The sequence below is a fragment of the Schistocerca americana genome, chromosome 2 (assembly GCF_021461395.2).
Source record: "Schistocerca americana isolate TAMUIC-IGC-003095 chromosome 2, iqSchAmer2.1, whole genome shotgun sequence".
Lineage (NCBI taxonomy): Eukaryota > Metazoa > Arthropoda > Insecta > Orthoptera > Acrididae > Schistocerca > Schistocerca americana.
In genome coordinates this window covers 873,306,084-873,333,243 of record NC_060120.1, presented here as the reverse complement: position 1 = coordinate 873,333,243, position 27,160 = coordinate 873,306,084, and the positions used below count along the sequence as shown (strand labels likewise).

The window sequence follows — 27,160 nt, the reverse complement described above, 5'->3', positions numbered from 1 at the left end:
TGAAAGGGTAATGCAGTATGTAAAGGGGGACGAAAATCTAATAGTCATGGGCGACTGGAATGCAGTTGTAGGGGAAGGAGTAGAAGAAAAGGTTACAGGAGAATATGGGCTTGGGACAAGGAATGAAAGAGGAGAAAGACTAATTGAGTTCTGTAACAAGTTTCAGCTAGTAATAGCGAACACCCTGTTCATGAATCACAAGAGGAGGAGGTATACTTGGAAAAGGCCGGGAGATACGGGAAGATTTCAATTACATTACATCGTGGTCAGACAGAGATTCCGAAATCAGATACTGGATTGTAAGTCGTACCCAGGAGCAGATATAGACTCAGATCACAATATAGTAGTGATGAAGAGTAGGCTGAAGTTCAAGACATTAGTCAGGAAGAATCAATACGCAAAGAAGTGGGATACGGAAGTAATAAGGAATGACGAGATACGTTTGAAGTTCTCTAACGCTATAGATACAGCAATAAGGAATAGCGCAGTAGGCAGTACAGTTGAAGAGGAATGGACACCTCTAAAAAGGGCCATCACAGAGGTTGGGAAGGAAAACATAGGTACAAAGAAGGTAGCTGCGAAGAAACCATGGGTAACAGAAGAAATACTTCAGTTGATTGATGAAAGGAGGAAGTACAAACATGTTCCGGGAAAATCAGGAATACAGAAATACAAGTCGCTGAGGAATGAAATAAATAGGAAGTGCAGGGAGGCTAAGACGAAATGGCTGCAGGAAAAACGTGAAGACATCGAAAATGATATGATTGTCGGAAAGACAGACTCAGCATACAGGAAAGTCAAAACAACCTTTGGCGACATTAAAAGCAACGGTGGTAACATTAAGAGTGCAACGGGAATTCCACTGTTAAATGCAGAGGAGAGAGCAGATAGGTGGAAAGAATACATTGAAAGCCTCTATGAGGGTGAAGATTTGCCTGATGTGACAGAAGTAGGAACAGGAGTCGATTTAGAAGAGATAGGGATCCAGTATTAGAACCGGAATTTAAAAGAGCTTTGGAGGACTTACGGTCAAATAAGGCAAAAGGGATAGATAACATTCCATCAGAATTTCTAAAATCATTGGGGGAAGTGGCAACAAAACGACTATTCACGTTGGTGTGTAGAATATGTGAGTCTGGCGACATACCATCTGACTTTCGGAAAAGCATCATCCACACAATTCCGAAGACGGCAAGAGCTGACAAGTGCGAGAATTATCGCACAATCAGCTTAACAGCTCATGCATCGAAACTGCTTACAAGAATAATATACAGAAGAATGGAAAAGAAAATTGAGAATGCGCTAGGTGACGATCAGTTTGGCTTTAGGAAAAGTAAAGGGACGAGAGAGGCAATTCTGACATTACGGCTAATAATGGAAACAAGGCTAAAGAAAAATCAAGACACTTTCATAGGATTTGTCGACCTGGAAAAAGCGTTCGACAATATAAAATGGTGCAAGCTGTTCGAGATTGTGAAAAAAGCAGGGGTAAGATATAGGGAGAGACGGGTCATATACAATATGTACAACAACCATGAGGGAATAATAAGAGTGGACGATCAAGAACGAAGTGCTCGTATCAAGAAGGGTGTAAGACAAGGCTGTAGCCTTTCGTCCCTACTCTTCAATCTGTACATCGAGGAAGCAATGATGGAAATAAAAGAAAGGTTCAGGAGTGGAATTAAAATACAAGGTGAAAGGATATCAATGATACGATTCGCTGATGACATTGCTATCCTAAGTGAAAGTGAAGAAGAATTAAATGATCTGCTGAACAGAATGAACAGTCTAATGAGTACACAGTATGGTTTGAGAGTAAATCGGAGAAAGACAAAGGTAATGAGAAGTAGTAGAAATGAGAACAGCGAGAAACTTAACATCAGGATTGATGGTCACGAAGTCAATGAAGTTAAGGAATTCTGCTACCTAGGCAGTAAAATAACCAATGACGGACGGAGCAAGGAGGACATCAAAAGCAGACTCGCTATGGCAAAAAATGCATTTCTGGCCAAGAGAAGTCTACTAATATCAAAGACCGGCCTTAATTTGAGGAAGAAATTTCTGAGGATGTACGTCTGGAGTACAGCATTGTATGGTAGTGAAACATGGACTGTGGGAAAACCGGAACAGAAGAGAATCGAAGCATTTGAGATGTGGTGCTATAGACGAATGTTGAAAATTAGGTGGACTGATAAGGTAAGGAATGAGGAGGCTCTACGCAGAATCGGAGAGGAAAAGAATATGTGGAAAACACTGATAAGGAGAAGGGACAGGATGATATGACATCTGCTAAGACATGAGGGAATGACTTTGTAACACCTCCGTTTATTTATCCCGACCTGATCTGATCGAATAGCAGCCCAATAATTATTATTAATGTGACCGTGTACCTAATGGGGCTGGCAATCGGAATTGACTGCTACGGAAGTTGTTACTTTCCAGTTCGTCCTTCTCAAATGCTGCAATAATGAAATGTCTGGTAACAAGGAAAACACCAACAGAGTTTCACTAATTACGAACCTATATTCGTCTCAAAAACACAAAAAGGAGGAGACAGCCACTGCCTTCGTCATACATATCTAATTACGGCTAATCTCAGCACAGGCTTCTTCATTTTCCATTATCGTCACACGCTAATTCATCACTGTATCCAACACTGCAATCCAATACTGCAATCCAAAGTGATGCCGGCGCGGTAGACGCGAAACCAAAATATCGGCACTAGAAATATCACTGATCACTCTCGTAATTATACTTCTTCACTTTCCCGGTATTATTCTAGTACAAAGGGGTTAAACCACGGCGATGGCAACTCCCTTTGTCGTTAAAGCCTTGCATTACAACAACTGGCCTCCACACATCTCTACCCGCAACATGGCACTGGTTCAACTCTACACTCGCTCTCGCAACACGACACAATCGATTGTTCGCCCTATCGTCCTGTGCCGAGTGCAAATTTGTAGTAAGGGCCTACGGACCCCTTACAACTTCCATGGTACTAGAGGGAGCTGTAGAGGGCAAAAACTGTAGAGGAAGACAGAGATTGGAATACATCAAGCAAATAATTGAGGACGTAGGTTGCAAGTGCTACTCTGAGATGAAGAGGTTAGCACAGGAAAGGAATTCGTGGCGGGCCGCATCAAACCAGTCAGTAGACTGATTACAAAAAAAAAAAAAAAGTCTACCCTTCAACACCCTTACAAACTTTTCAGACTGTTTCTGACCACTACTACTACTGGATGCGGATATGGAGGGGCATGTGGTCAGCACACTGCTCTCCCGGCCGTGTCTCAGTTTCCGAGACCTGTCAAGTAGCTGCTCAGTTTGCGCCAAGGCCTGAGCGCACCCGTCTTGGCGCTCGGAAGACCGGATGGTCACCCATCCAAGTGCTAGCCAAGGCCGACAGCGCTTATCTTCGGTGATCTGATGGGAACCGGTGTTACCACTGCAGCAAGGCCGTTGGGTTCTGACGACCCTATAGATCGCATATTCAGTTTTTACTGGAATAAACTCGGCGATGGCTTGTTGATTATGAACCACATTTCAAAATTCTGTGCCCCACAGTTTAATTACTCACTTTAAACCAGCTTCCACATAGATGATTGATTCTTAACGTTTTGTACTGTTCGTTCACTTAGTTCGCGCTCACCTTGTCATCAGCCAGTTTCCAAAAAACCATTACTGGTCTCGCCCCTTCAACTGCATCTGTCTCAGTTTATTCCACATTACGCAATGATAATAAGTACTTAGTGCCCTTTACTGTATCATTTCGTGCCTTTCATGTGTCATTCCACCAACCAGCCCAGCATACGCCTTTACTCCTCTCTCGTACAACGCTGAAAAACCAACGCTGAAAAACTGTTCCCATCCCTTGTTCCTTTGATTTTATGTTGATATTAGTTCCTCTTAGATTAGCATTTAAATTACGAAACGTGTACATCTACAACATTTGCCCGCAATTCAAATTTACGTTTCACTCTGTATACTGTCATTTGCTGAAAGTCTTGTATATATATATATATATATATATATATATATATGTGTGTGTGTGTGTGTGTGTGCTGAATCATTCACAAAATATTGCAGGTTTTATGCCTGATGCAAGTTGTTGATACATCAGTTACAGTTACAGGATACTAAGCAGTTGTCTTGTATAAATAATTTCGCTGTGAGTCAACATTTTTGGTTTCCAGCTGAGACACATAATCAGCAGATGGTTGCAGCTTAGGGCTATTTGTCAACACCAGTTGACTTCATAGACGGCTTACTGTCGTGATGTCATTGTAATTATGGTTACCTTACCGCAAGATGATAGAACTAATAATCTAAAGCCTGCTGCTGAAACAAGTTGTATGAAACTTCTCGCCTTCAGAGAGACATTCACAGAATGTTTGTTTAGATATTCGGTAGCGAATCATACAGACGTAATAAATTAACATCACGATCTCACTATGTACCTGAATGTGCGGCGACAGCATAGAATTTATGTCTTAGCCTATATGTTTCTAATAATTTGGTGGTCTGTTAACAGCCGTGCTATTGCCATGTACCTCATCTCAAAGTACGCGAAGGATGACTCTCTCTACCCGAAGGCTGTCGACAAACGTGTTCTTGTCGACCAGAGGCTGTTTTTTGGTCAAGATTTGTACAACAGAATTTTGAATGTTCTCGTAAGTATCGCATTATTGCCGTTCGTACAAAGAAACAAATCACATTCTGTTTTTGTTTAGTATCGTCAAAATGAGAAAAGGAAAATGACATACTTTTACTTTTAGTTCCATGGTTTTCTTTCGATAAATGACCTTAATTTTAAGAAAGTACCCAAGTTCAGTCGCCATATCTCTCTCCTTTGTTTTCATATGACTGGTGGCGAACCAGCTACCCATCATCAGATCATTTGTTACAATTGCAGAGTACCCTGTCGAATGTGGAACTGAATGTTCACTGTCAAGCTAGCAACTGATACAACAATCTCCTTTCTGTGAGCATGCGCAATCTGTGGCATGCTATGCATTTTAGGACAACACACTCACCACAGCCACATTGTAATTGACGTCACCAACCCACTAGCGACGTGATTGGCGGCTGACTTACATGCAGTCACGTGACGCGCTCAAATCAAGGGTAGTCGATTTTGAGCAAAGACTCGAAAAACGGGCTTTAGCAAAACACGGCCCCATCTCCCCTCCTGCCTGTTGGAAGTCGATAATCACTAGGTTTAATTATTCAAGTCTCGGCCTTCAGTTGGAGCAGTGAAGATTTCATTATTGATCTCAGAGTTACTTTATACATATTCATTTCGTAGTAGTGGTGGGGTACAGCCTAATTAACGTTATACTTTGTTCCCATAGTTTGTGGTGTACTACTAATGTTTAACATTGAATCAACTCTGAATGAAACAGGAGACGTTGTATTTGGAGAAAAGGCCTCATAGTGGATTTCCTCTTTAAGTATCAATTTTCTAAACTTCGATTTTTCCTTGCCTAAACAAAACAAGTTTCCCCTTGAATCAATTGCAGTCCGAAGAATGATGTCTTATCGTATGTGATTATGTATTTTGCGCCAGACCATACTCACTATGCTGTAACCACAGTAAATACGTCATTAGTTGGATTGCTAAACACGTCTTTAATTACAGTTTTAATCGTTTCGGTTACGTGGTTGATTCTGTGGACACAATGGATAATGTAAACGTTACATTATTAATGTCTTTCTACTTTCAGTATCTCATTTTGTGTACCTTCCGTGTATTTTTATGTCTTGTACATTTTAGAACCCACGTTCTTACTATATCGTTGCAGTTACTGAGATCTGCATTTAAGTTAATTTCCTGTCAACAGCGGCCAAAATTTTATAGCGAACGGACGGATCCCAGCAGCATCGATAAAGTTATTGACGGTCTGGAAACCCTAAACAGAATGCTCGATGGCAAACAGTGGCTAGTTGGAGACAAGTCACACTTGCTGATTACGCTGTCGCTAATTCTTTGTCGGCATTAGAGGTAACGTAAAGCTTTCTATTCAACTTTCAAGAAGTTAAGAATATACGATCAGTCTATCTAATACGAACTAGTTAATTTTGATTCCAAACGCCCTGAGTGGTTGCAACAGATGATGTCGTCGAAACTTTCCCACCTTAGTTCAGCAGAAATATCCTTAAAGTGTGTCACACCACCAGGCACAATTCCTATGAAACTCAGAAAAATTATTTAATTTAGACAACCAAAATACTTATGTTCAACAATTATTTGGGTGCTGATGTTATCTCTCATTTCAGTTTGTTCCAGAAAGTGGAATTGACCCTACGAAGCAGCCTAACATCAAGGAGTGGCTTCCACGTGTTGAAAGTTCTCACCCAAACTACGGAGAAAGCCTCAAAGAATTACGTGAGGGCTTTAAGAAAATGGCGCAGAAGTAAAAGAACCTACCATTTACATATTTTGTATTTATGTAATAAAACGTTAACAGTTATCTAGTGAAACAAAATTTATTGACAATATGTACACATTATATGCAAAGAGCGAAAGACTTTCTAGAATGAATTTTTAAATGTCCACCGTACGGAGTGCGCGTTGTTCCGAAAATTCCTTACAGGTTAAAACTATTTAAGACCTGTCTGTGTCTATCAGCAACCGTAACTCACAGTGGTCTTAACTGTTGTCTGTGCTAAGGCGAATAAGTTCACATTTGGTACAACAAAGTCCTATACTGTTCGCCTCTGCTGAAGATGGTGATGATATGTCCATGACGAGCTCCTTAAGCCCAATTCCAGCAACCGTTTTTATGGAAAAATTCTAAGAACAGGCACAGAGAAACGCTGTCAAAAAGAACGAACGTCCGGCTGTTTTACGTAAACGATACCTTCGTGTTTTGCAGACAATGGCTAAGAGAAATGATAGTGTCTTCATATACGCCTTAATAAAATTAGTACTAAGATTCAGCTCGTCAAGCAGGGAGAGGCAAATGGCAAATTAATGTAAATTTAATGAAAATTCTGCTTGCACTAGTCTTCATGAAATAAAATGGTAGCTTGGGCACTCACGAACGGACCGTTACTTACGCTGGGATTCAAATTACCATCCGCAGCAGTAGTGTAGTGTTATGGAAACGTTTGCAAATAGAGGGAGTCAGGAAGATTTGTGAACCAGAGCAGCTCGATGCAGAAGTGGATTATCTGGTTCATGCGCTACTGAATATCTTCTATTAATCTGTTGAAAGAAGTGTTGAGACCAACACGTAAAGATCATAGTGGTGTACTACTGTCTCCAAAAGCCTAAGTTTTCCTGTCTTTATTAAAGACGCAGCTGACGCTGTAGGGAAGATCCTGAAGAAATGGAACATCGCCGTAGTGTACAAACACATATGAGCGATGACATGTCTTAGCTCGGCCACGAAAGATTAACAATCACTGGAAAGAGCAGGAGTTTACAGAATACCACGCAGTTACGGAGACCACGTGCTAGGTTGTGGAAGCACACATGCACCGTAGGTGTCTATTACCCGTGCTCGCGCCTTCCATTTATATGTGTCGCGTTTGTCACCACTTCCGGACGCTGTTGCATTTACTCATTTCGCCCGTCACTGCGGCTATTCTTGCAACGCTCGCGACTACAGCGGCTGTTTTCGTCTCCACTGTCTATCGCTATTAATTTTACTTTGTTGGGGTTACGTTTGACAACCACTCCATTGTAATTTTCTTGACAGGCGATGAAGCCCAAGTTTGTCTGACTATTTTAGTGATTGTTACAAGTTGTTGTCTAATAACCCCTGGTAGCTTGAAGTTAATTAAATGTGGCCATATCTTCAGGTTTACGCAGATCGTTGAGATACCGATTCAGTTCGCAGTATTTAAGTTAGAAGCCCGTTAAACTCTTGTCGCTATTCCTTGTGAACGCCTACTCCTGCAATGTCTCATGGCGAATGATGTTCTACACGGAAGTTTCTCCTGTAATTCCATTATTGACGGGCAGAGTTCACTTGGCTCCATGAAAGCGCACTTTCATTTAATCTAATTACAAAGGAGCTATTTTTCCTTCTCTCATTCCATTGGTTTGGCAGTAACACTTCGAACTGCTTGATGAAAACAGACAGGTATATTTTCCCCATGAGCTATGTGGATGTGGTGCTGTCACCTTGCTGAATCATTTGCGTCATCTCGCTCATGGCTCCTTACTTCGGTAATTATTTGAGAAGACGACGATCGCTAGTACGATCTGTCTGGGACGCTCAGATATTTCTCGATCCTTTTCGGCTGTTTCACCAACCCTTCTTCCTAAATGGCCTGTATTTTCGCCCACTTCATTTGATACTGCTTTTTACAATATATGAATTCCTTTAGTCTGTTGTGTTGCAAGCTCCATACGGGCTGTTTGCAAGCCAGAATTGGCTACCGTCACCTCATTTCACAGCTCTGTTGAATTCCGTTCTGTTTCCTTTAATTCTGACGCTGCAATTCAGCCCATTTAGTTTCTGACAGTTCAGTAGGTAAACCGACCTCTTCGTGTTCAACTACTGTTTGCGACCACCAACATCTGACCACGTTTGCCGAAACTCAAGCGATTGGTTCTACAGTTTTCTTTCCATATCAGGTAATCGTTGAGTCAGGGCTTGATCTCAGTCCAACTCCCTCTGTCTTCAGACAATTCCTTCTGTTTCTTCTGCGCCAAGCTCTTTCGTTATAATGATGTTCGGGAATAAATTCTCAAAAGTAAGTCTGTCACTTGATGGGACATCCTCTATATTACTGTTAATATTCTGCCGTGAGGAAGATCGTGTGGAGATCAAGTTACCTTCCCTGAAATGAATACTATTCTGTTCCTCTTTGAGGTTTTCTGCGGTATCATTCACATCGTTCTCGATAGTAATTTCCCTTCCAGTTTTAAATTAACCGGAAGACTTCCAAAACGCACAAATATATGTTCAAATGTTTTCTGGCTCCGATTATCTTCATACGATTTACTCTGCAACGCGCACCAACACAAAAATATTCAAAAACTATATCCCCAGTGCTTAATATGTGTTGTTGTTGCGGCCTTCAGTCCGAAGACTGGTCTGATGCAGATCTTCATGCTAGTCAACTTTGCGTGCCTCTTCATTTCCGAAACTACTGCAACCTACATCTTTCTGATTCTGCTAATTGTATTCATCTCTTGGCGCCTCTCACTCTTACCTTCAGTACTAAATAGTGATCCCTTAATGACTCAGAATGTGTCTTATCAACCGATGACTTCTTTTAGTAAAGTTGTACCATGAATTTCTTTTCTCCCCGTTTCTCTCCTCATTATTTACGACATCTACTCATTTAATCTTCAGCATTTTTCTGTAGCGTCACATTTCAAAAGCTTGCATTCCGTTCCTGTCTAAACCGTTTATCGTCCATGTTTCACTTCGATTCATATCTGCACACCATACAAATACCTTCAGAAAATCTATATTCGTTTTAACAAATTTCTTCTCTTGAGAAACGCATTTTTTGCCGTCGGGAGTCTACTTTTTATCCTCTCTGCTCCTGTCATCATCGTATCTTTTACTGCCCAAACAGCAAAACTCATCTACCACTTAAAGTATCTCGTTTTCTAATCTAGTTTCTTCGACCTCACTTGATTTAATTCGACTGCATTCCAATATGGTTGTTTTACTTTTGTTGATGTTCATGCCGTCCAGTTGCTCCTCCAAGTCATTTGCCGTCTCTGGTGAAATAACAGTGTCAACGCCAAGACTCAAAGTTTTTATCTCTTCTACCTTAACTTTAATTCCTACTCTAAATTTTTCTTTGGTTTTCTTTACTGAATCTCACACATACAACAAATAGGCACTCACAACAGTCACACATCCCTGTCACAAATGCCACCCACAAACAGAAAGTCAAAATTTTTCGTTTAAAAAGAGAGCATGGCAACTCACAGTTAAATAAATGTCCCACCAAAACAAACGCTAGTAACAAGACACTCAAAACAACGACGTACAATTAAACACATCTATAGTTACTTGTTGAAATGGCTCATATTCTAAACTCTTTGGTCTTCTTAATAAATCTCTGTTTGTTTTTGTACTATAATTCTCTTTAAAGATGATTTACCCCTGTCGATGTGACATCACATACTCCACACAGGGTGTCGTGTCTTGCATATGAATGTTGCTCTTGTCCGTTAATGTACGGGCGTCCTGACAGGGTCGTTACGTGCGATGTTATACGGCTTGTAGATTAGGGATTTAAAACGGTGTTGTATTGTGCTTGCGCATGCCGATTCCGAACACTGAAGAATCCAGCAGACTGATCTGCTTCCTACTGCTCCAGCACAATCACCCCCACGTTTACTTCCCTCTGTGCCCTCTTGCACAACGGAAACGCCCAACACTCTGCATACCTCATGTGTCAAACATGAGCAGGAACTAATATAAAACGACAGCGTTGCTACCTGGTTCCCAACGCGAAATAAACCAAGCTAACTCAGGATAAGGTACCTTTTTTTTCTTAGGATTACATACCTGGTAAAAACGGAACCCCTATAGAATCATCTATCTGTCTGTCCGTCTCTTAAAAAAGCATATTTTTCATAAATGTTTGGAGGCCGGCCGGTGTGGCCGTGCGGTTCTAGGCGCTACAGTCTGGAACCGAGCGACCGCTACGGTCGCAGGTTCGAATCCTGCCTCAGGCATGGATGTGTGTGATGTCCTTAGGTTAGTTAGGTTTAATTAGTTCTAAGTTCTAGGCGACTGATGACCTCAGAAGTTAAGTCGCATAGTGCTCAGAGCCATAAATGTTTAAATTTATGTCAAATACTGTGATCTACTGTCCCTTGGCGGTGTACGAAATTGAAGCTTCTACGTCAATGCAGTCAAAAGATATGGCGGTAATATGTTTTGATACAAAATCACTCATCAAACGCTATATGGTACTTCCAGTTGGCCTAGGATCTTGAAATTTGGCAAGAGGCGAGGTTTCAAAGTACAACAAAAGCAGAAAAGCAGAATTGTGTAGACACGTAACGTTTAAGTGTTAATACAAACTAACGCGCTTACGTGATAAATGGATGTTTCGTTATGTTTCCTTTTGAGCTATCAGCTAATGACTGTTACACGTCACCCCTAATTCAACTCCTCAAGCAGAAGTGGGTGGATTAAACATCTGAGCTAAAAACGGTGTAGAACGGAAACGGTCGGTCTCCGATCAGGGGTTCCTATTCAAAATGTTCTGTACTCACTCCCCTCTAAAAGCCCTAGAAGTTCGTATCGGCAGTTTCTGAACACCCTGTATACATTATTAAGTTTGTACCGAACCCACTGTGCTCGCACATGGCCAGTTTTTTTAAAACTTGTCACACCGGACAATCGCCATCATTTGTTACTTTTCGGACGCCATATTTATACACTGCCAATCTCGAAAAATAGAAACAATTTGAGAGTCATTATCACAATTATTTTGAGTCGTTGATTACATACGCATTTGATTAAGAGTACTACTTGCAGTCCTAGCCATCTTGAGCTTTGTTACATCAGCTATAAAGATGACTACGTTTAACCCCTGTTTTCCCTGTTTTATAACAAACAACAAACAAAAATATAGCCACGATGTGCAAACATACTAATTCTTCCCTGCACTCGACACCAAATGTAATCTGTCGTACGTTTTTCTGTAATGCACGTTTGCATCAAATTTGTAAGTGCTGTAGATGAATGGTATAGGCATCTTCATGTAGTACTACATGGACAAACGGATGGCGCGCTTCGTAATGTTTGTTCACTGAATAACGTACTACTAAAATAAAGAACTGTTTAAAAATCAGTGAATATAATGAAAATACTGATACTTTCTACACGAAAGATGGAACACGTGTGGATTGAATTATTAGCATCGCAGCCCACAAATTGCAGATTCGTTTATTACAAACAGGTATGCAGCTCTGAACGCTACTACACGAAAGTAACAATGTTATGGATGAATAGCTGTACTGCGGGAGTTATGGTAGAGGTGAAGTCATGTTCAGTCAGATGAAGATTAGACAATGCAAATTTATTCATCAGTGTAGCTAAGTGTGAATGTATGTAGCAGCAAGGAGATGGTAAAGCTGTTTAACCTATGTGCCAAAATAATTCATTTCCAATAGAGATGAAAACTACGTTGGCAAGAATATATACAAATTCTTTATTTATTCTTATTAACTGCTGAGAATGACGAAAAAGAAGACGCAGGTAGAGCCACAATTTTGAGAAAATCAGATAAAACGGATTTGTGTACAGAAAAGTCCCTTTGGTGTTGTGGAACGTGATCCAAGTCCAGTGGTTAAATAAGTTGCTAACCACTCAGAGTGCTATAATAAAATTCCTTGTTTTCTTCACTAAGAAATTCAAGTCCATTTTATTTGTGTCACTAAAAGGTACTACAAAATAGAAACACGAAAATTCTGCTGCTATTACGTGATGAACAGTCATTCCTCGTTTCAGAACAAACTACTTCTCCCACTGAATGAGGCCACTATAATTTTTCTTATCCTAAACGACTCCAAGATCCTCTGTTCTAGTCCAAGCCTTGAAACCTGGATAATAGCAGGCTTTGAGGTGCCTATATATTTTCTTGATGTACTGTCAAAACTGAAGCTTTCTACTGCCATATATAAAGATTTGCAGTAGTTAATACAAACTTCCGCATTCTGAAATGTAGAATGTTTCGGACGTTTCTCAATCGGCGCGAGCTGTGTCCAGACACAGGGAACTTATATGGCGTCAAATACACCATTAGTGACGATGACGTTATGAGCCTGCACAGCGAATCGAGCAGCAAAGATTATGAAACTTACTACTTCCAACGGAACAGTTAAATGTGCTGAATACTATGGCTGCTTGGGAAATTATCGCAGTGCCGTAATTACCTGTTCCCTTTATGTGAAGGTCTGCAGCGGCCTGCTGAAGTGTCAAGAATTTAATATGCGTTTACCAGTGAAAAATGGTTTAGAAGACATACGGCATCGTCTATGTCCCAATAAAAGTTTATTATGTCAAACAAATTTTCAAGCCGTCGACTGAGAATTTAAACTTCAATGTTTAATCTTAGTGATTACTAGATGATATTTTTATGGAGAATTTTTGTTAATTACCTTAATTAATTTCAAGCAATTAAATCTTATTCAGAGACAATTTTCGCTTTGGAGTAGTGTGTGCACTGATTTGAATTTTCGTGGTAAATTAAAACCGTATGTCACACTGAGACTCCAAACTACAACCTCCACTTTCCGTAGGCAAGTGGTCTGGCGACAGAGCTATTCATGCACGAGTTCCATCTCGCCTTCACAGCTTCACTTCCGCCAGTACCTCATCTCCTGGCCTCCAAACTTCACGGAAGTTCTTCAGCATACCTTGCAGGGCTAACACCTCTGGAAGAAAGGATACTGTAGGCACGTGGCTTAGCCACAGCCTGGTACGCGTTCTGTTCATGCTGCTCTTGTAAATGCATTCCAAGAATGGAAAGATGAAAGGTGAACCATCTGAAACTATATTTTACAAGATATTACCAGTGCCAAAGCCGTCGGAATAACACTGTTTACTTTGGTATTTCTCTCCAAACAGTGAACTTTAAGCTGTATGCTGGATCAACAGTAGCGTTAATGTGTATTTGCAATGTTATGGAACAGATTTTTATTAGTTTTGATAAATTTAAACCATAGTATTAACTGCGGTACCGACAGCACATGTTGGCATTACCAGTAGAAGTTGACAGACATTTTGTGCTGCAAGAGAAAATTACATGAGGATATTATCATGTTTGGAATTATCAGCAGGAGATGGTAAACATTATGCAAAGTGAATACCCTAGCGTTGAGTTGTTATAATGTTTGTGTGACTTTGAAAGCATAGCAACCATCGTTTCTTACCTATATGAATGTGTATCAGCACTGTTCAGTATGACGTTTCATCGAAGTGTCATGTACTTTCCACTGAATGACAACAGAAGACGACAACGATTGAACTGTGAGACGATGTTAATATCCTGGCATAGGATCACTGTAATGTTTAGCGGACTTTCCTGTCCGTTTTAGAGACGAGTTCTTTTGATGAATTTACACTTGGGAATACCATTGTTTACTTAGGAAATCTGCCATATCAAACTGCATAGCTAATTCCCGTGGTACCAGTGACCTTGTTCTTGGCTACGTGGTACCTGTCTCACGAGAATGTGGCCGCTGTCACTTCAAGCTTTAAGTTAAATCAGCGGTAGTATTCATATGTGTTTTCCAGTGTGATAGAGCTAATTCTTATATATTTTATTGAATTCGTGCACGATATTAATGCGTGATGCAGGGATCATACTACGCTCATCTATTAACCTATAGTTTACTTCAGTTGTGTCAATAAGTGAGCCGCGTAAATTTTAGTAAGTTACACAGAAAACAAAGAGGTCGAAATGTTTCATTTGAAGGTCCATTGTGGTTTCAGACTCTGGAGTGGACACTGAACTTTGGTGACCAACAAGTCCTGCTAAACCCGTAAGTCTTACAAACAGTGCCATTATGAAAACTACGTAAACTTTTTGGTATTACACAACAATTCATTTACAACAGTAGTGCCACGTGTTTCTTGCTCGAAATCTTATTTATTTTGAGAAATAAGACAATTTTATTTGGTGCAAAGTTTGATCTTTCCTTCGTGGTCAGATATTTGTAATCCCACTTGCGTATATATATATATATATATATAATGTATATATATATGTGTGTGTGTGTGTGAGAGAGAGAGAGAGAGAGAGAGAGAGAGAGAGCCAGCCCTGGCAAAACTCTACCATATGGTGAGCAAGATGTATGAGACAGGCAAAATACCCTCAGAGTCCAAGAAGAATATAATAATTCCAGTCCCAAAGAAAGTAGGTGTTGACAGATGTGAAAATTACGGAACTAGCGATTTAATAAGCCACGGCTGCAAAATACTGACATGATTTCCTTACAGACGAAGGGAAAACTGGTAGAAGCCGACCTCGGAGAAGATCAGTTTGGATTCCGTAGAAATGTTGGAACACGTGAGGCAGTAATGACCCTACGACTTATCTTAGAAAATAGATTAAGGAAAGGCAAACGCCGCGCGAGATTAGCCGAGCGGTCTATAGGCGCTGCAGTCATGGACTGTGCAGCTGGTCCCGGCGGAGGTTCGAGTCCTCCCTCGGTCATGGGTGTGTGTGTTTGTCCTTAGGATAATTTAGGTTAAGTAGTGTGTAAGCTTAGGGACTGATGACCTTAGCAGTTAAGTCCCATAAGATTTCGCACACATTTGAACATTTTTGAAAGGCAAGCCTACGTTTTTAGCATTTGTTGACTTGGAGAAAGCTTTTGACAATATTGACTGGAATACTCCCTTTCAAATTCTGAAGGTGGCAGGGTAAAATACAGGGAGCGAAAGGCTATTTACAGTTTGTACAGAAACCAGATGGCCGTTATAAGAGTCGAGGGGTATGAAAGGGAAGCAGTGGTTATGAAGGGACTGAGACAGGGTTGTAGCCTCTCCCCAATGTTATTCAATCCGTATATTGAGCAAGCAGTAAAGGAAACAAAACAAAATTTTGGAGTAGGAATTAAAATCCATGGAGAAAAAATAAAAACTTTGAGGTTTGCCGATGAAATTGTAATTCTGTCAGAGACAGCAAACGACCTGGAAGAGCAGCTGAACGGAATGGACAGTGTCTTCAAAGGAGGATATAAGATGAACATCAATAAAAACAAAACGAGGATAATGGAATGTAGTCGAAATAAATCGGGTGATGCCGAGGAAATTGGATTAGGAAATGAGACGCTTAAAGTAGTAAAAGAGTTTTGCTATTTGGGAGCAAAATAACTGATGATGGTCGAAGTAGAGAGGATATAAAATGTAGACTGGCAATGGCAAGGAAAGCGTTTCTGAAGAAGAGGAATTTGTTAACGTTGAGTATAGATTTAAGTGTCTGGAAGTCGTTTCTGAAAGTATTTGTATGGAGTGTAGCCACGTATGGAAGTGAAACATGGATGATAAATAGTGTGGACAAGAAGAGAATAGAAGCTTTCGAAATGTGGTGCTACAGAAGAATGCTGAAGATTAGATGGGTAGACCTCATAAATAATGAGGAGGTATTGAATAGAATTGGGGAGAAGAGAAATTTGAGGCACAACTTGACTAGAAGAAGGGATCGGTTGGTAGGATATATTCTGAGGTATCAGGGGATCACCAATTTAGTATTGGAGGGCAGCATGGAGGGTAAAAATCGTAGAGGGAGACCAAGAGATGAATACACTGAACAGATTCAGAAGGATGTAGGTTGCAGTAGGTACTGGGAGATGAAGAAGTTTGCACAGGATAGAGTAGCATGGAGAGCAGCATCAAACCAGTCTCTGGACTGCAGACAACAACATGTGTGTGTGTGTGTGTGTGTGTGTGTGTGTGTGTGTGTCTGTATGTGTTTTTTAAGGAAAGTGGTTACCTATTATATTAATAATTTTATTTCTGTGGCAAGGACTGTATGTATTCGAGATATACATCTTTCATTTCTACCTTCTCCCCTGGGCCTATTACTTACCCTCACAGAGTAAGAGTTTGGAACATGAAACACATGCAGTAGCTTTGTCGAATATGATCGTTTTGATGGTTCAGGTATTATGGTGTGGGAAGACATAATGGTGCATGGGTGTACTGGCCTCTAAACCTTTGAATACGGTACACGGACTGAGCAAGCTTATTGTGACACTGTACTCCATTCCCACGGGCGTCTTCCATAGGTTTATTCGGCCCTGACTATATTTCTTTGGATGACAATACGTGACCACTTCGAACTGCGAAGGTGGAGGAGCTGTTGGAACGAGAGGATACTCGACGAACGTACTGAGGAGACCCTTCCCTTGACTTAAATCCCACTGAGCACGTGTGAAATGCGTTGGGGAGATGTATTGCAGTACGTCCACATAAACTAACGGCCATCCAACATTTGTCAACTGCGATGGTGGAGGAATGGAACTCCCCACCAGCAGAACTCCTTAACAGCCTTGTGGGAGCATGTTGCAGAACTTTCATTCTCGTCCATGGTGATCACACACCCTATTTTGATCCATGTCCCACCATTTGTGTTGTCCACGGGACCATCATAAATTGCGATGATTTCAGTGAAATACTGTTTATGAACGAAAGTGTCACGTCTGTTCGTTTTTTAGTTTTATTGCGCATGAATTTCAGTCATCTTCTGTACTGTTCTGCAACAGTTCGTTCTACATACGGTTTAAGTTTCATAGAAATATGTTACTTGGCGGTTCCATATCATACAAAAGTTAATTTAGTTCTTAAGTTTTCTACACCAGTGTAGTTATACAACACTGCATTTTGGCGTTACATAACTCGTAAAATCTTATGTTCTAACATTCTGCGTGGTGTCTGTTTGTTCTAAGTCCTGTCTCCCTACAACTTTCGCGCAATGACGCTCTGAGTGTGCTTTTTAGTGAATTGACTAGTTTGAACCTGGGACCTGTTGCTGGGTAGGAGACCCCAGACCACACATTCACAAAAGTTCAGTGAGACTAGCGATAATATAATCAAATACTTAATGATTTCAGTGTAAGCTCCACTGCACTCCCTGTAAAAGAATCTTAATACTAACTAAATTTAGTGGAAGGGGTTCAAGGATTTCCTATTTTTAGTTAGCTGGTAAAGTAACGTCGAAAAAGCAGTGAAGTTTACCATTGGAATTTTTATTCTACTCACAAAACATTGTTTATAAATTGCACTATTGATAAAAGGAAATATTTTAATACCGGATGATAAAAACCAACTGCGTTCAACAAAAATGTGAACGAATATTCCCTGAATGGGTTTCCAAGTTCTATAATGGATGGAAGGATGACCTATGCCATATCACATCTATAATCTAGGTTTAAGTTAAGTTTCATAAAAGAGACAACTATCAAATTGGTCTACAGTGACCCTCAATTATCTTTATATCTTATTTAACTTGTTGTAAATTACAGTGGATGATGTGGCTTCCCAATAAATATATAACAGAAAAATCATCGCGTTTCAGATTTTAACTTCTAATAGCAAATGTGAATACCATGAGCTTTAATTGACGATCGACACTAGTATTACCTAAAAAGGTGGTGTAACAGATGAGACTTCTGCAGTTCTAAGTGCAGCCTTATGCGCTCTTATGCCACATCGTGTGCGTTCATTACCTTGTCGTTGGTTAGGCAGCGTCAGGAGGCGTCTGGCGGCGCAGCTCTAATCACCTTGCCGTCTCGGAAGCAACTCTCCCCAACTTCTCTTCACTACAATTTACCGAAGTTGGTTGAAGAAAAGCTATCTGGCTGTGTTTTCAGCTGACCAATCAGGGTCTCAATGTTAACCTTAAGCTCCGCCTACAAAAATTCTGTCCATCCAATGAGAAATGTTATACTTTTCGTGGGGGGCAATGTTTTTAATGTTTGCAACGTAACAGAGACACGTATAGTCTCATGCTAAAACTTGCAGCTGGTGTTGCCCTTTTAGTGTTATCATAAGATCTATACTGTTCTTCTGGAGGGCTCTATCATTAACCATGGGTGATGATCTTGGCGGTCGGCTGGCGACGTGGGTGTCCGTCCCTTATCGTAGGGCCTCCTACCCTACACGACTCTGCTCTCGGCTTCTGTTCTCGTTTCTCCCCTCGGAACTGCGTCTGTTTCACGGTGGGAAGGTACGACATGCATTTAGGCATTCTTGTGTTAGTCTGTGGTATTCCATTTGCTCACTCGTTGATCGTATTACTTTGGTTAATTTAATGTCAGGATTTATTTGGAGCTATGTGACATACTGTTGGATTTGCTATCATGTCAGGGTTTTCATGGAAGGTGTTGGATTTGCCTGACACCTTACATATCACCACACTTCGAACTTAATTTTTGCACTGAAGTTAGCCAATGATTGAATCGTTGTCTAAGTCAGTCAAAAATTATTCCTTTATCTAAATTTTGTTGCCTACTGTTCAGCCACGTTATTCTTGTTCTATGCTAGTTCACAGTACAAATTTATATTTTTATATTTTTCCACATTACTCTCAAAAATATGTTTATATCGACAAGAGAAGAATATTTTTATACTATTATCAATATTAATTTTTAATTATTGGGCAACAGTCTGGATGATTGACTGATCTGGCCTTGTAACACTAACCAAAACAGCCTTGCTGTGCTGGTAATCCGAACGGCTGAAAGCAAGGGGAAACTACAGCCGTATTTTTTCCCGAGGGCATGCAGCTTAACTGTATGGTTAAATGATGATGGCATCCTCTTGGGTAAAATATTCCGGAGGTAAAATAGTCCCCCATTCGGATCTCCGGGCAGGGATTACTCAAGAGGACGTCGTTACCAGGAGAAACAAAACTGGCGTTCTGCGGATCGGAGCGTGGAATGTCAGGTCCCTTAATCGGGAAGGTAGGTTAGAAAATTTAAAAAGGGAAATGGATAGGTTAAAGTTAGATATAGTGGGAATTTGTGAAGTTCGGTGGCAGGAGGAACAAGACTTTTGGTCAGGTGAATACAGGGTTATAAATACAACATCAAATAGGGGTAATTCAGGAGTAGGTTTAATAATGAATAAAAAAATAGGAGTACCAGTAAGCTACTACAAACAGCATAGTGAACGCATTATTGTGGCCAAGATAGACACGAATCCCACACCAACTACAATAGTACAAGTTATATGCCAACTAGCTCTGCAGATGATGAAGAAATTGATGAAATGTGTGATGAGATAAAAGAAATTATTCAGGTAGTGAAGGGAGACGAAAATTTAATAGTCATGGGTGACTGGAATTCGAGAGTAGGAAAAGGGAGAGAAGGAAACATAGTAGGTGGATATGGATTGGGGAAAGGAATGAAACAGGAAGCAGTCTGGTAGAATTTTCGCACAGAGCATAACATAATCATAGCTAACACTTGGTTCAAGAATCATAAAAGAAGGTTGTACACGTGGAAGAATCCGGGAATACTAGAAGGTATCAAAGAGATTATATAATGGTAAGACAGAGATTTAGGAACCAGGTATTAAATTGTAAGACATTTCCAGGGGCAGATGTCGACTCTGACCACAATCTATTGGTTATGAACTGGAGATTAAAACTGAAGAAACTGCAAAAAGGTGGGAATTTAAGGAGATGGGATCTGGACGAACTGATTAAACCAGAGGTTGTACAGAGTTTCAGGGAGAGCATAAGGGAACAAGTGTCAAAATGGGGGAAAGAAATACAGTAGAAGAAGAATGGGTGGCTCTGAGGGATGAAGTAGTGAAGGCAGCAGAGGATCAAGCAGGTAAAAAGACGAGGGCTAGTAGAAATCCTTGGGTAACAGAAGAAATATTGAATTTAATTGATGAAAGGAGAAAATATAAAAATGCAGTAAATGAAGCAGGAAAAAGGAATACAAACGTCTCAAAAATGAGATCGACAGGAAGTGCAAAATGGCTAAGTAGGAATGGCTAGAGGACAAATGCAAGGATGTAGAGGCTTATCTCACTAGGGGTAAGATAGATACTGCCTACAGGAAAATTAAAGAGACCTTTGGAGAAAAGAGAACCACTTGTATGAATATCAAGAGCTCAGATGGAAACCCAGTTCTAAGCAAAGAAGGGAAAGCAGAAAGGTGGAAGGAGTATATAGACGGTCTATACAAGGGCAACGTACTTGAGGACAATATTATGGAAATGGAAGAGAATGTATATGAAGATGAAATGGGAGATACAATACTGCGTGAAGAGTTTGACAGAGCACTGAAAGACCTGAGTCGAAACAAGGCCCTGGGAGTAGACAACATTCCATTAGAACTACTGACGGCCTCGGGAGAGCCAGTCCTGACAAAACTCTACCATCTGGTGAGCAAGATGTATGAGACAGGCGAAATACCCTCAGACTTCAAGAAGAATATAATAATTCCAATCCCAAAGAAAGCAGGTGTTGACAGATGTGAAAATTACCGAACTATCAGTTTAATAAGTCACGGCTGCAAAATACTAACGCGAATTCTTTACAGACGAATGGAAAAACTAGTAGAAGCCAACCTTGGGGAAGATCAGTTTGGATTCCGTAAAAGTATTGGAACACGTGAGGCAATACTGAACTTACGACTTTTCTTAGAAGAAAGATTAAGAAAAGGCAAACCTACGTTTGTAGCATTTGTAGACTTAGAGAAAGCTTTTGACAATGTTGACTGGAATACTCTCTTTCAAATTCTGAAGGTGGCAGGGGTAAAATACGGAGAGCAAAAGGCTATTTACAATTTGTACAGAAACCAGATGGCAAATATAGGAGTCGAGGGACATGAAAGGGAAGCAGCGGTTGGGAAGGGAGTGAGACAGGGTTGTAGCCTCTCCCCGATGTTATTCAATCTGTATATTGAGCAAGCAGTAAAGGAAACAACAGAAAAATTCGGAGTAGGTATTAAAATTCATGGAGAAGAAATAAAAACTTTGAGGTCAGCTGATGACATTGAAATTCTGTCAGAGACAGCAAAGGACTTGGAAGAGCCGTTGAATAGAATGGACAGTGTCTTGAAGGGAGGATATAAGATGAATATCAACAAAAGCAAAACGAGGATAATGGAATGTAATCGAATTAAGTCGGGTGATGCTGAGGGAATTAGATTAGGAAATGAGACACTTAAAGTAGTAAAGAAGTTTTGCTATTTGGGGAGCAAAATATCTGATGATGGTCGAAGTAGAGAGGATATAAAATGTAGGCTGGCAATGGCAAGGAAAGCGTTTCTGAAGAAGAAAAATTTGTTAACATCGAGTATAGATTTAAATGTCAGGAAGTCGTTTCTGAAAGTATTCGTATGGAGTGTAGCCATGTATGGAAGCGAAACATGGACGTCAAATAGTTTGGATAAGAAGAGAATAGAAGCTTTCGAAATCTGGTGCTACAGAACAATGCTGAAGATTAGTTGGGTAGATCACATAACTAATGAGGAGGTATTGAATAGAATTGGGGAGAAGAGGAGTTTGTGGCACAACTTGACAAGAAGAAGGGACCGGTTGGTAGGACATGTTCTGAGGCATCAAGGGATCACAAATGTAGCATTGGAGGGCAGTGTGGAGGGTAAAAATCATAGAGGGACACCAAGAGATGAATACACTACTCAGATTCAGAAGGACGTAGGCTTCAGTAAGTACTGAAAGATGAAGAAGCTTGCACAGGATAGAGTAGCATGGAGAGTTGCATCAAACCAGTCTCAGGACTGAAGAGCACAACAACAACAACAGTTCCACAGCATTATCATGAGCAATTCGGCTAATTATGACCGATCCTTTGTATGCTGCGGAAGGCTTATGTATTTTGTGTTTCTGTTTGCTAGAGAGATGGTGTGGTTTTACAAATACTTTCTGGCCTACTGAGAATGTTCTTTTAATTGCTGTTCTATCTCCTCTGTCTTTTCTTTTAACGGCTGCCTTTCTGATGTTGGAGAGTGCTGTTGCTATGACTTGTTTGTGCTGTCTACGTGGTACAACAGGAAGTCTAACATTTTCTCTGGTTATGTTTGGGGGTTCAATATTTTTAAGTACAGTGACAGGAGGTAATAGTGTAGCGCTATGTGGCATTTCGTTTATTACTTCTTGAAAATCTTTAAGGTATATATCCCAAGTGTTGTGTGTAATTGCCTACATATAATCGGCATAAAGTCCCTACGTCCATTATAGATCGTTCGGCTGGATTTACGCTGGATTTGTACTTAGATATGTAGATGGATTTTATTTTGTGTTGTTTTAATGTGTTCTGCCTTTGCATTGATTTGTATTGTGGGCCATTATCCGAAATTATTGCTACCACTCGACCTACTTGTCTGAGAAAATCTTGTCCAAATGCTTTACTTATAGTAAGACCTGTTGCCCGTTTTAATGGTGTCAAGCTAAGATATTTAGAAGTAAGTTCCATATCCACAGATATGAAAATATTTCCATTTTTCGTGCATGGGAGCGGCCCCATCAAATCCATTGCAGCTATTTCTTTTAATTCTTTAAGGATTATTGGAAACATAGGTGGTTTAATTTGGAAAGTGACGTGTTTAGCCCTCATACATTTTTTGCATTTGACTAATACTGTCCTAATTCGTCTTTCCATATTAGTAAAATGGCTTGTTTGTTTTATTTTTAAAAAGCATTTCCTTAGGCCAAAGTGGCCATTACTTAAATGTGTGTACTATATGTACTTACTAATTAGTTCATCTGGGATATAAATTAACCATTCATTCGTTGCAACATTTCGTCTAAAAAGTAAAACACTAATTTTTAGGAGATCGTGCTGTCGAATGTCTGGAAAATCCTTACTTCTCCACTTGTGTTTGATTCCTAGTATTTCGGGATCCTTGTCCTGTCCTTTGCCTATGTTTTTCAATGTTGTCGTAATGTAGTTTTCGAAAGGTACTTATTTCATATAGTACGTTGTAAACTGGTCTTCTGCTGCTTCCAAACCTATGTTATTGGATGCACCCTGTGCACATCGTGATAAAGTATCTGCTAATACATTCCCTGGTCCTGGTATGTGTGTAATAGTGAAGTCAAATTCTTGTAGTATTAACATACATCTGGCTAAACTCCCATGAGTTAGTTTGGCGGATAACAGAAATTCTAATGCTTTGTGGTCAGTGTATACTCTTGTTTTTCTTCAGAATAGGAAGTATCGAAAACGTTGGAAGCCCCATACAATGGCCAATGCTTCCAGCTCCACGACTGAATAGTTTTTCTCTCTTTTTGTGAGTACACGACTAGCAAATGCAATTGTTCTATATGATCTTAGCCCTGCGTGTTCGTATTCTTGGAATAAAACAACTCCTAAACCTGTTTTCGCGCTATCAGTGGCCATACAAAAATTTGTGTTAGATCAGCATGTGCTAAAATCGGTGCTGTTGTTAGTGCGTTTTTCACTTTCAAAAATTCTTCATCGGCTTGCTGATCCCATACCCATGGTTTGTTTTATCCAGTCAATGCACATAGACTTGGTGTTGCGAGAGAGTCGATCCAAATAAATTTTTTATAGAATCCGGTGAGACCTAGAAATCCTCTGAGAGTTTACTTATTATATGGTGTACATAATTCTTAGATTGCCGTTAGTTTTTCTGGGTCGGGCATTACCCCTTTCTCTGAAATTATGTGTCCTGGAAATTTGACCTCTCGCCTTCCAAATTTGGATTTTGTTATTTTTACTGTAACCCCATGCTCTTTCATGATCTGTAAAAACTGATTTAATGTGTCGTTGTGACGTTCCCAAGCGGGCTCTGCTATAATCACATCATAAATAACAAGTACTTTTTTGTAAAATTTCAGAACTGAGTATAGTATTAAATCCCCTAATAAACGCTGCTGATGATATGTTTAAACCAAATGGCAAACGTTTAAATTGGTAACATCTACTGAATACGACAAATGCTGTAAATTTTCTACATTCTGGCGCCAATTCTATTTGTCAGAAACTACTCCGTAAATCAGTTGATGAAAATATATTAGCACTGTGGAAGTTTTGTATCAATTCCTCTAATTTTTCTGGGCGACCTGTCTCAGTGATTATGATTGTGTTGATCTGTCTGGAATCAAGCACTAACCTGATGTTCCCATCTCGTTTTTGTAGAATATGGAGCGGGCTGTTACATGTGGAGGTAGCGGGTTCAATAATATCATCATCTAACATTTTAGAAATCTCCTGGACTACTTTATTCCTATACCTTAATGGGATTGTATAGGGTGGCACTCTAAATGGTTTGTGCTGTATTACTTCAAACTTGTACTGAAAGTGTTTAATACTGCCAGTCTTAGGTAAAAATACCTCTGCTTTATCCCGTAAAATACCCTCTAATTCTCTTTTACTGTGTTCCGAAATATCTTGACCTTCTTGCAATTTTTCGTCGATTTTTTTATGGACTTCTAACCTGAATTGAGGCTATTCCCCCTTTTGTGCATACCATTCTAATTCTTCATCCTCTTTATCTCGCATCATTCTTAATTGTTTGTTTATATCTGGTATTTCTTATAATTTTAGCTTTTGCTCAAAGAGAAGTGTGACATTCCCGAATGTTAGGCTACCTTTCCCCATATCTATAATCGCTCGTCTCTCATTTAAAAAATCTGTACCTATAACCAAATCTACTGTTAGTTTAGGTATAATCACGAAGTTGGCTTCGATCTTTTGACCTTGTGTGTCTCGTAACTTCTGCAGCATTGTTTCTAACAGGACCTCTTACTTTAATCTTACGTGTTTTCAGAACTGGGAATTCCTCATTGGCATTACACTGCATGAATAAATTTTCTGAGATCGCGGTCAGTTCACTTCCGCTATCAATTACAATATTGACTGGGATAGGTTTTACCGTGATCTTCCCAATTGGTTGAACTTGAAAGGGTTGGTTTTGTTCATCTTCTTCTTGCATCAACGAATCTTCCACTGAATCATACATGAGTCTTTTCAGGACTTTCCCCTGTGAATTCGAACTTTCTGTAGGATAAGCTTCGACTGCTACTTCTCTCTCTTTTATTTCCTCTTCTCTATTTCTTCCTTCATTTACGCTTTCTTCAACATCCTCTACTTTTTTCTCATCTTCGTTTATCTTCCCCTTCTTCGTCGCTACTTCCACATTATCTCATTTAAATGCTCTAATTATCGCTTCATAACTTCCTTCGTTATATACGTTGGGTTGTGTGCCCATTAGTAACTTGTTTTCAACCTCTGTCGACTGCGCATTATCCTCATTGAATTCGCTTTCCCTGGTTTCCATCTCAAATAGCTCTGCAATACTCATTACTTCATCCTTTCAACCTGCATTCGTTGTGCATGCCTCTGGTAATTCATTTTCCTCGTCAGTATTCTCCCAATTAATTTCGTCCCAACACGATATTGTTATTTTCCTGTCTTCGTTTTCATCTGGTTCCTGCGGTTTTGTTTCTTCCTTCTTCTCTTCTCGTGATAAGGTATTTACTTCTCTGTTCAAGGTGCTGTAATTATCCTGGGTCGGTGCGTCATTCTCTTTGGCTTGGACGCATAGCTATCAATTCGAACGTTTTTCGGGGTTTGGTGGTCTCTTCTATCTGTATTCTCTTTTCTTATTCATCTTGTTGATATTGGTTTCTTTGTTGATAACTTGTCGGTCTATTGGTTCTCCAGTACCCGTTCCGGTTGTCATTATTCCCTCTGTAATAGTTGTTGCCGTTCTTGGGTGAATTATAGTTATTGCCATATTCTCTTCTAAATCCATAACCATTTCTTTGTTGAAATCTGTTGTCGTTTCTTGGTGCGAAGTTATCACGTGGTTCGTTGTTTCTTCGTATTGTGTCTTGTGGATTCCACTGCTTTTTGCTTCCGTTTTCACGTGCGCTTCGTCTATTTCTTGCGTCATCTTCCGAAAATATAAACTCTAGTTCCCTTTGAAATTCCTTTAAATGCTTCGACGTCATTGCCTCCACGACCTACTAATGACTGCAGGAATTTCAATGGCAACTTCATCGCGCATAATTTAATCAACTCTCCGTCACTGTATGGTACATCTAAGCATTGATTTTTCTTTGCCATTACTTCGAAAAATTTCACGGGACTCTTCTCTCCTGAATTTTCAAAATATGGGATCTGTAATAATTCGTACTTCACTCTGTTCTGTGCTTCGCTAGACCAATATCGTGAGAGAAACTTCTCTCTGAAATCCTCGTACGATCGGCATGTCGCTGCAACATTCTGCATGGTTTCTGCGACTGTTCCTGATATGTGTGCACATATAAAGTCTAATTTGTGTGCTAGCGTCCAGTGTTCTGGTAATCCTACTCGGAATTGATCAATAAAAGTTCGTGGATGTAACGAGTTTCCTTCTCGAAAGTGTTGAAATTTTCTGACTGTGAGGAAATGATCGTTGTCGTACCTCGTCATGGTTCCATATGAAATTCGCGATTCTTCGCCACTTTTGTTTCTTATCATTTCTCTCGTCGTTCTTTCAGGTTGTGGTAGATCCATTGGACATTGTCCACTGTAACTTTCGCCTACCCTTGCGTGGTATCGTTGGAGTGGTACGCAATAATTTTCTTCCATCGGTTGTGAACGTGTAGCTGAATGCATTGCACTGTACTCTTCGAGACCCGGCTTTCCATTGTCACGTATTGCTTCGGTATCTTGTCTGGCTAACCTTGCTGCTTCATTGCACGATACAAACTGTCTTGAAACATAC

The 27,160-nt window shown here is 40.1% G+C and overlaps 1 pseudogene; it reads left to right on the top strand.

Annotated features, from left to right (window-relative positions):
- The window catches only part of LOC124594508, a 40,939-nt pseudogene extending 34,522 nt beyond the window's left edge, over window positions 1-6,417 (top strand).
- The last annotated feature ends 20,743 nt before the right edge of the window (window positions 6,418-27,160 follow it).